The sequence below is a fragment of the Heptranchias perlo genome, chromosome 20 (genome assembly GCF_035084215.1).
Source record: "Heptranchias perlo isolate sHepPer1 chromosome 20, sHepPer1.hap1, whole genome shotgun sequence".
NCBI classification, from domain to species: Eukaryota; Metazoa; Chordata; class Chondrichthyes; order Hexanchiformes; family Hexanchidae; genus Heptranchias; species Heptranchias perlo.
The window spans coordinates 29,087,029-29,096,830 of NC_090344.1; the positions used below are offsets into that span (position 1 = coordinate 29,087,029).

The following is a 9,802-nucleotide window of genomic DNA, read 5'->3' on the forward strand; positions in this document are numbered from 1 at the left end:
GTCGGAACTCGTCCAAATTTGGACCTCGAATTGTGATCTTGACCTGCGGTACAAACGTTTGCAAATAGGAAAAATAAGTCTTCAAATCGCTCCACCTGAATCTCCAGACCCGGATGAAATATATCCCAGGATGTTAACAGAAGCAAGGAAGGAAATAGCGGAGGCTCTGACCATCATTTTCCAATCCACCCTGGCAAAAGGTGTCGTGCTGGAGGATTTGAGGATTGCTAAAGTTGTACCATTGTTTAAAAAGGGAGAAAGGGATCGATCGAGTAAATACAGGCCAGTCAGCCTAAACTCGATGGTGGGTAAATTATTTAGCACAATTCTGAGGGAAAGTATTAATCGTCATTTCGAAATGCACGGATTAATCAAGGACAGTCAGTGTGGATTTGTTAAGGGAAGGTCGTTTGAATTGAATTACTTGAGGAGATATCAAGGAGGATCGATGAGGGTATCGCGATTGATGTAGTCTACATGGGTTTTAGCGAGGCTTTTGACAAAGTTCTACAGGGCAGATTGGTCAAAAATGTAAATGCCCATTGCATCCAAGGGACATTGGCAAGTTAAATCCAAAATTGGCTGAGTGGCAGGAAGCAAGCGGTTGTGGTCGACGGGTGCTTTTGTGACTGGAAGGCTGTTTCGAGTGGGGTTCCATGCGGCTTCGTAATAGGTCCCTGCTTTTCATGGTACAGATCATCGATTTAGACTTAAATGCAGGGGGCATGATTAAGAAATGTGCAGATGATACAAAAATTGGTCCTGTGGTTGATAGTGAGGAGGAAAGCTGTCGACTGCAGGAAGATATAGATAGAGCGGAACGGTGGATAGAAAAGTGGCAAATACAATTCAATCTGAAGAAGTGTGAGTGAGTTGTGGGGGGGCAAAAAGGCAAAGGAGTGCACAACAAATATTGTTATTAATTTGCCATTTACACGCCCATTCTGCAAAGTTGTTAATGTCGTCCTTATTTTTCTCATTTTTCCTTTGTATTAACTACAGCTCGCAATTAGGTGTCATCCCTAATTTTGGAATTGTACTTCCGATTCCCGTGTCCAAATCATGAATGTAAATTTTGAACAACAGTGGTCCCACCACTGATAAATTGTGAACAACACTGGTCCCACCACTGATCAATTGTAAACAACAGTGGTCCCAGAACCGATAAATTGTGAACAGCAGTGGTCCCAGCGCCGACAATTTGTGAACAACTGTGGTCCCAGGAATTTTGATCTTGAACTGCAGTTGAAACTTTTGCATAAAAAGAAATAACGTCCCCAAATCGTCCCACGTGAATCTGAAACGCTTTGGGAAGAAGTTTAATAGAAACAATCAGGACTTTAAAGGCACCTCAACGACCTGAACTTCCGTTGAATGAATTTTGTGAGCCATTACATTCGACCGTGAAATCGCTCTTGACTTTCATCTCACTGAAGCAGAGTGTGGCCGCTTTGTATCTGTGAGCATGTCTGTGACGTGTTTAGCTTTGATATTGATCGCTTCCAATTTGTAAAATTTCATCAATCGTCAGGAAAAAGAAACCAAGAATCGAATTGTCCCTCTAAGTGATGAACTGAAGTGATTGTTGATCCAAGCAGATCTGGAAAATGCGTGGTGCAATCGGTCAGGAGTTCCAAATCCACCCTCCAGCCACTCGGCAATAAAATTGAATGAACTTTACTCTGGCCCAGTGTCGCCGCACTGAAATCGAGTATTTCTCCGGCATGTTTTTCTTCATAGTTGCTGGTTTAAGAGTGAAGACTCGCTGGTTGGATTTTAACTCCTACAAGCTTCAATCATTCATTTTTCACTGACTGTAGACAGTTTTTATATTGGTCGCTGCAATCTCAAAGTTTAGCCCAGCGAATTATTGGTTTAGCAGGTGATCTCTTCACCTGTTCTCGGCGGTGTTATCCGTTCGCGTGAAAGTTTGATGGTTCGAGCCCTTATTTTATTTTTCCTCAGGATTCATCGCCTCAAAGTTCCAGGGTTTCAACGCATGTTTTGGAATCAAGAAAATGTACCGGAATCATTGCCAGCTGAGCAGGGCTGATATTCCACCATTCACCCTGCGGTCGGGAATCAGGCACATGAATCTTATAAAGGAATGGAACATTGGCTTCACGGTGATTACAATTCTCCTTGACAGACAAGCCCCCGAAAGGCCCGAAGGGAGGCCGCATTCGCAGCAGGAGAGCTGGTTCGCTGTGACATGGAGATTTCTGTAGTGAGTGAGACCAGACTGTTCCTATGTTCAGAGAATAAATTTCACACCCTTTATTTTGGAAAAGCAAAACGGTGGGGATTTTTGTCATAGCTCGATGCCTTTCGTGTTGTATCAGATGTTCCTCGTTGCGTCACTTTCATCTTGATCGGAGAACCAGTTCGGGCGCTCCTGTGATAAAGAGCGACAATTGCCAGTTAATGTTAAATTTAACAACGACTCCACTGCGTTTTTAATCCCACTCTTAAGATGCAGTCTATAAAATGAAAAAAAATCATCACATTCAAAGCATAAAAATCGTATTAAAGTTTTGATTGTCTCTCGGTCACCACGTCAACATCGCCTTCAGTCTGAAATAGAAAGTTATCGATTGATTCATGGTGATTCAAACAAGAATTCAACTACGAACAGGATTTAATTAGCTTCATGTAATTAATTTAATAAGTTCATAACTCTTTTTAAAGTTAATTCCCTAACTGGGAATCGAACCTCGCGGCGGTGAGAGGACCGAATTCTCACCACCAGGCCATTGGGGAGCTCCCAAGATTGCGCACGAGACAAAGTGGAACTGATGACATTAGTTTTTCTTTCGCTCTTTCATGATTCATTCAGCTCTGTGTTTATTTTCAGGCCTCTTATCTCTCCTTTTCAGCTTCTGACTGCGGATATTCCTGTGGCTAAATATGAATAATATAGAACATCTCACAGCCCCGGTATATTTGCTGTTTCTCTGTGCAGTTCTGTGCAAAATCAAACTGCACGCAAATACCGACAGTGCCTCTCTCTCACTCCCCACAGAAGCAGCAGGAGATGCCACTTTAAACTGCCAGTTGCTTCAAACGATTCATGATGGACCTGCGTGGCCTTGCAGTTTTCCAAGGAGCTGCATTCAGTGCGTGAATTTTGGAAATGGAAACATGTCCATCAGCAGCTTGTGGTCGTATTTTACCTCACTTTCCATTTCATGTACATGCCTACTTGCACTTGGTGATGTCATTGCCTGAACATCACCTCTGTCGCGATATTATTTCGAACAGAAAATGCCATTTTGTGCGAGCAGTTTGTCTGGCAGGGAAATGACCTGAATTACAAAGGGCCAAGTAGGGAAGGCCGCGTTGATCTGCTTGTTCGCAGCAAAGAATTTTCAGCGTTTCCTTGGGGTTTAGTGTTTAGGATTCGGCGCTTTCATCACCACGGCAAAGGTTCGATTGTCGGTCTCAACATCCGCATATTATACACTCTATCATAAGTGTACTGTACTCAAATTGCTGATTTTTTCATTGTGAGGGGAAGAAACATAAATGTGTGGACATTAATTACGAATTCATCAGCTGGGTTGCACCTTTTCTTTTCCTACCGTCTCAGTCTTTCCATCTTTACCCTTCTCTGCTGGTGTTGCAGGTTCCATCATTCTTCGCTGTTCACGATGCCTGAGAAGTCCATCAGGAGAAAACAGGCAAAGTCAAGAGACAGAGACAGGGAGAGATTAAAACACAGAAATAAATTGTATAAATGTCAAGTTCTGCGAACGAGCAGAACTTAGAATGGAGCTTGGGAGAGATTCCTTCACGTGTCTTGCAATTTTGCAAGAGATCATTGGGCTCCGAGTTAAAAGCGTCGTTGGCGATGGAGCACCTCTCTGAGGGAGCGAACAAGGTCCGTTCGTTCAAGTTCATATTAATTTGAACACTGAACAAACTTTAAAAAGTAGCGCTGTGAACAGGATTCGAACCTGTGCAGGGCAAACCCCATTGGATTTCAAGTCCAACGCCTTAACCACTCGGCCATCGCAGCTGCAAACATCGATGATGCACAGCTATAAATCGGAATGCGGAGGGTTATCACACGAGATCTGTGACACTTTGTTCTCTCAGACAGGTTTCCAACTGGAAACTAACAGTTTGTTAATGTGCTGACTTTGCTGTCTCGGTGATAGAATTCTCATTTATCACTTGAGAAACCGGGGTTCGATTTCCGGTTCGTTTAGGATTATTTTCATTCTCCATTCATAAGATCGCGTGAATTGTGCGACATTCGCCCTCAGCTTAAATCTGCGCACCATTTGAGACATTTTCCATTCTCCACGTGTGTTGCGTCGAAGCTGGGTTGGAAAATCACATTGCAAGTCTAACGCCTTAATCATTGGGTCATCGCTGCTGCAAGCGACAAATCCGACACCGCTGCAGAAGAGAATGAAGAAGGTTATGACAGGAGAACTCTGAGACTGTATGTTCTTTTCGACAGGTTTCGAACTGAGCGCATGCCGCCGGCTGCTGTGCGGACTTTGTTATTTCAGTGATCAAATTCTTGCTTTCTGCGCGGGAGGCGCGGGTTCGATCACCGCTCAATAGAGGAGCATTTTTCAATCTTCATTCATGAGGTCACGTGAATTGGGATACGTTGACATTCAGCTTCAATTTGAACACCATCTTGTGATATTTTCCTTTCTCCATATGTGTTGTCGTCGACAGAACCTCTGCATTCTGTCCTCCATGCACTGGAATTAAGACAATCCTGCCGACCACACCGCTGACAAGACGTGAGAAGCCAATTAGTGATTTTGAACTAAAAATGGTAACACCGCATGGCTGGTCTGGGATCTCTCACATAACAATCAGCAAATCCCCAAAGCGAGAATCATACCCGAAGAACAACGAGCCACTGATAACAGAGGGGTGCAACCAATGCAGAATTCTGTGCCACCCAGAGCCGATCGGCCACCATTCTCTACATCCTATCACTTTTTTCTATTCCGATGTACGGCAATGTGAAGACGTACATTAACTATTTCATATCAACAATATTAGCCTCTATTTACCACATTCGTTTCGAATGTGCGAGTTGTATTATCAAGTGAGACTTTGCAGAATTAATTGCTCTCAAGCTACATTGTTGTCTGTCTCGGCATCCGCAGATTATCCACTCTCCCACAAGTATAACAGTGACCACACTTCAAAAATACTTCATTGGCTGTAAAGCGCTTTGGGAAGTCTTGAGGTCGTGAAAAGCGCTTTATAAATACAAGACTTTGTTTTTATACTGGGCTAAAAGTACTGATGTTTTCACTATGAGGACGAAGAGACATCAATATGTGGACATTGGCTACGAATTCATCATCTGGGTTGGTCCTTTACTTTTCCGACCGTCTCAGTCTTTCGATCTTTACCGTTCTCTGCTGGTGTCGCAGGTTCGATGAGCTTTGGCCGTTCAACGAAGCCTGAGAAGTCCATCAGGGGAAAACAGAGAGGGACAGAGACAGGGAGAGATAGAGAGATCTAAGTATAGAAAAAAAGCTTGATTATCAAGTTAGCAGAATTTGAAATGAAGCTTGAGAGAGATGGAATCATACATTCATAGAATCGTTACTGCACAGAAGGAGGCCATTCGGCCCATTGAGCCTTCCCCGGCTCTCTTTAAGAGCAATCCAGTTCGTCCCATTCCCCCGTTCTTTCCCTGTAGACCCACAAATATTTTTCCTTCAAATACTTATCCAATTCCTTTTAGAGAGCCACGATTAAATCTGCTTCCACCACCCTTTCAGGCGATGCATTCCAGATTATAACTACTCGCTGATTTAAAACGTTTTTCCTTATATCGCCTTTGGTTCTTTTGTCAACCACCGTAAATCTGTGTCCTCTGGTTCGCGACCATTCCGCCAACGGGAGCAGTTTCTCTTTATTTACTTTATCTAAACCCGTCATGATTTTGAACACTTCTATCAAATCTCCTCTCAACCTTCCTGCCCTAAGGAGAATAAGCCCAGCTTCTCCAGTCTATACACGTCACTGAAGTCCTTCATCCCTGAAACCGTTCCAGTAAATCTTTTCTGCGCCACCCCACAGGCCTTCACATCCTTCTTAAAGTGCGGTGCCCAGAATTGGACACAATACTCCAGTTGTGGATTATTGTGAAGTTTCCTTCAAGCACCTTGAAGTTTTGCAAGAGACCATTGGGCTCCCAATTAAAAGGCTCTGCCGCGGTGGAGGATCTGTCTGAGAGAAGGAAATGAGGCCCGTTATCTCCAGTTCATATTTATTTGAGCATTGAACAAAACTGTAAAAAATGGCGCCGTGAGCAGGATTCCAATGTTTCACCGAAAGACCCTGTCGAGTTTTAGATGTAACGGCTGAACCACTCGGCCATCACAAGCAGCGAGTGCTCGTAATGCAGGGCTGTAAATCAGAATGCGCAAGGTACTCAGAGGAGATTTGTGAAATTATATGTCGTTTCAAACAGGTTTCCAACTGGACACAGAGAGCCCGATTCCATACAAACGTTGCTGTTTCACTGGTAGAATTTGCACTTACCACGCGGGGGAACAGGGTTCATATTCCCGACCAATTAAGGAGCATTTTTATTCTGCACCTCTGAGATCGCCTGAATTGGGATAAATTCACCTTCAGTTTCAATCTGCAAACCGCCGTGAGACATTTTACTTTCTCCATGTGTGTTGCGTCGATAAACCGGCTGCATTCCGACCCCTTGTCCTCAAATATGCTCGAGAATTAAATCAATCCTGCTTTCTGCAACGCTGAAAAGATGTGAGAAAGAAATGAGTGAATCCTCACTGGAAATAGTGAAACAGGAGGGTTCTGGGATTTGAAGTGGGGACCTCTCACATATCAAACAGTGAAACGCCAAAATGAAAACCATAATCCGAGAACAAGGAGCCGTCAGTAACACAACCGGACAAACAGTCGAAAATTTCCCTGTTACCCACAACCGATCGCCCATTCATTCAGACCGCTTCTGTCCATCGAATCATAGAATGGTTACAGCACAGATGGAGGCAATTCGGCTCATCGAGCCTGTGGCGGCTTTTTATAAGAGCCATCCAATTAGTCCCATTCCCCGGCCTTTTCCCGGTGCTCTGTATTTTTCCCCTTGAAATTCCTTTTTTAAGTCACGATTCAATCTGATTCCACCACCATTTCAAACAGCGCATTCCAGATCAGAGCTACTCGCTGCGAAATTAAGTTTTTCCTCATATCGCCTTTTGTTCTTTTGCAATCACCTCAAATCTGTGTCCTCTGGTTCCCGACCATTCCGCCAATTAAAACAGCTTCTCTTTGTTTACTTTATCTAAACTCTTCATGACTTTGAACACTCCTATCAAATCTCCTCTGAACCTTCTCTGCTCTAAGGCGAACAACCCCAGCACTAGGCAAATGCGGTCAAATGGCTTCAATTAATTTATTTGATCATTAAACAGACCTTTAAAGACAGGCCTTGTTTTGTGGAAGTCTGAGCTCGTGGTTTAAATCACTGGTTTCAATGTTTGGTGCATTTCTCGATTCTAATTTTACCACTGACAGAATTTCTGCAATTATCCATTTTGACCTGTTCACAGAAATCCCGATTGCAGTGCGATGGAGCAGAGGATGTGAAAGAAGCTGAAAGTGAAAGTGCAGATATTATTTTCATCACGGGGACAGGACACGTTTCCACAGGTAAGGAAATCTCACCTTCAGATTCTTTCCAGCAGAGTGGGACAGGTGATCAGAGTGACCGGGCTCTCGCGGCGCAATCACTCCTTATATTAGTTACAGGCTCAGGAAATGCCGGGTTTTTAATTCGAATCTCAGCAAGATCCAACAATCCTTTTCCTTGTGAACATTTCGACCGGAGTTGAAGGTACAATTGGTGTGTTCCAAAATTCATTTAATTATCTGAATTGCCATGTGGTTCCTCCGGACTACGCGGTTGCAATAGCAGATGAGATGTTTAGTATTACTTGTTTACAGGAGGGAGGCTGCGGTTTTGCAGAAACAAACTATGATTTTGATCCATCTTCAAATCGTGGGATTTAACTGGAGCTTTAAACCAGCACCAGAGGCCGCTCAGCCAGGATACTTTCCATCTTACACTTCAGGAGCTAGTTTTACAGGAATAGAATTACTGCAAGCAAGAATTCTACCCCTGAAGCACCAATGCTCACACGGCAGCAGGATGCATGTGTCCAGTTGGAAACCTGTCTGAAGGAACATGCAGTCTGACAGAGCCGGAAGTCCAGCAGATTGACTTTCGGTCTGAGCAGGCGATGAGTCTCCTTCTTGAGAGAGTTTCACCAATCCAGCTCAGAGTGGTTTAAGAATCATGAATTCGGGTGAGACTGGAGCCACTTGTGTAAGATGAAGTGTCGGGGGCAGTTTCACATCCTTGACGGACATTAATGATCCTGTTGCGGTTTTGCTGCAAAATTTCACTTCCCAGCTCCAGAACTAAAATCCAACGCCGTTGCAACTCGAATCCACAACCTTTGAATGGCTTATCAAACAAAACAAGTAGAAGTCCAACACACGAGCCATTGCGCCACAGGGTCAGTTGCCAAAAAAAAAAGAATAAAAAGAAAGACGTGTTTCTCCGGTCCAGGGGCAAAGTGAGAATGGATGTTATTCAAAAAACTGTCCCCTCGAATCTGTCTTTATATATTTTTTTGTAAAGCTTCGATTTTAAAAGTTATAAAAAGCCGAAATAAATAAAGTAAATTATCAGAAGCGAATCCGTGATTAAGGCGTTACAACACACTCTAAGCAATTGAGTTAACCGGCCGTACTGACGGTCCATTAGACATTTTAATTAATTTCTGTACTGTACGCTAGTTGGTAGCGCTTTCTGTACTTGGACCCCTAAATCTCTCTGCTCCTCCACAGTTCCCAGATTCTCACCATTTAGACAACATTCTGATTTATCTTTCTTAGATTTAAAGTGGATGACCTCGCTCTCCCCCACATTGAAGTATATTTGCCGCAGTTTTACCCACTCACTGAATCTATCAATTCCCACTTTTCAACTTCCTGCTTCAATCTTCATGACTTGTTGCGTCACCTGAAGGCTGCGTGTTCAAATCACGGGGTAACCGTTACTTTTCGAGCTGATCGGATTCTGGATCGTTCCGGAATGAATATTTTATCTGCTTTTTCTCAATAAACAGAACCTTGCACTCAAGTCTGCTTCCCTGGTTCTCAAATTTCAGGAAGGCGTCTCATTCTGCCCTCGACTTTTGATCTTGACCTGCGGTTGAACGTTTTGCAAAGAGGGAAAAGAAGTCCCCAAATCGCTCCACGTGAATCTCAAACGCTTTGGGAAGAAGTTCAGTGCAAACAATCAGGACTTTAAAGGCACCTCAATGACCTGCACTTTCTTGGAATGAGTTTTGTTCGCCATTGCATTCGACCGTGAAATCGCTCCCGGCTTTCATCTCACTGAAGTGAAGAGTGTGACCGCGTTCCATCTGTCAGAGTGGAAGTGACGAGTTTGGGGTCGGTGTGGGTCGTTTACAACTTTTGAAATCTCACCAAGCAGCAGAGAAAAAGAAACTTGGAATCAAATTGTCCCTGCCAGTGATGAATTCAAGTGAATATCGCTCCAAGCAGATCTGGACAACTCGCAGTGCAGCCGCACAGGAGTTCCAAATCCACCTTCTCGCCACTCGGCAATCGCATGAACTGAACTTTCCTCTGACCCAGTGTCACCGCGCTGAAATCGAGTATTTCTCGGCCACACTTTTTCTGAACATCATAGTTACTGGTTTAAGAGTGAAAACTGCCGTCCGCTTCACTGTAAGTGCAAGAGACA

The 9,802-nt window shown here is 43.8% G+C and overlaps 1 non-coding gene across 1 annotated transcript; it reads right to left on the minus strand.

Annotated features, from left to right (window-relative positions):
• Window positions 1–3,935: 3,935 nt before the first annotated feature.
• Window positions 3,936–4,018, minus strand: trnas-uga (transfer RNA serine (anticodon UGA)). Its single transcript has one exon. It is a non-coding gene; the product is annotated as a tRNA-Ser (tRNA).
• Between the last annotated feature and the right edge of the window lie 5,784 nt (window positions 4,019–9,802).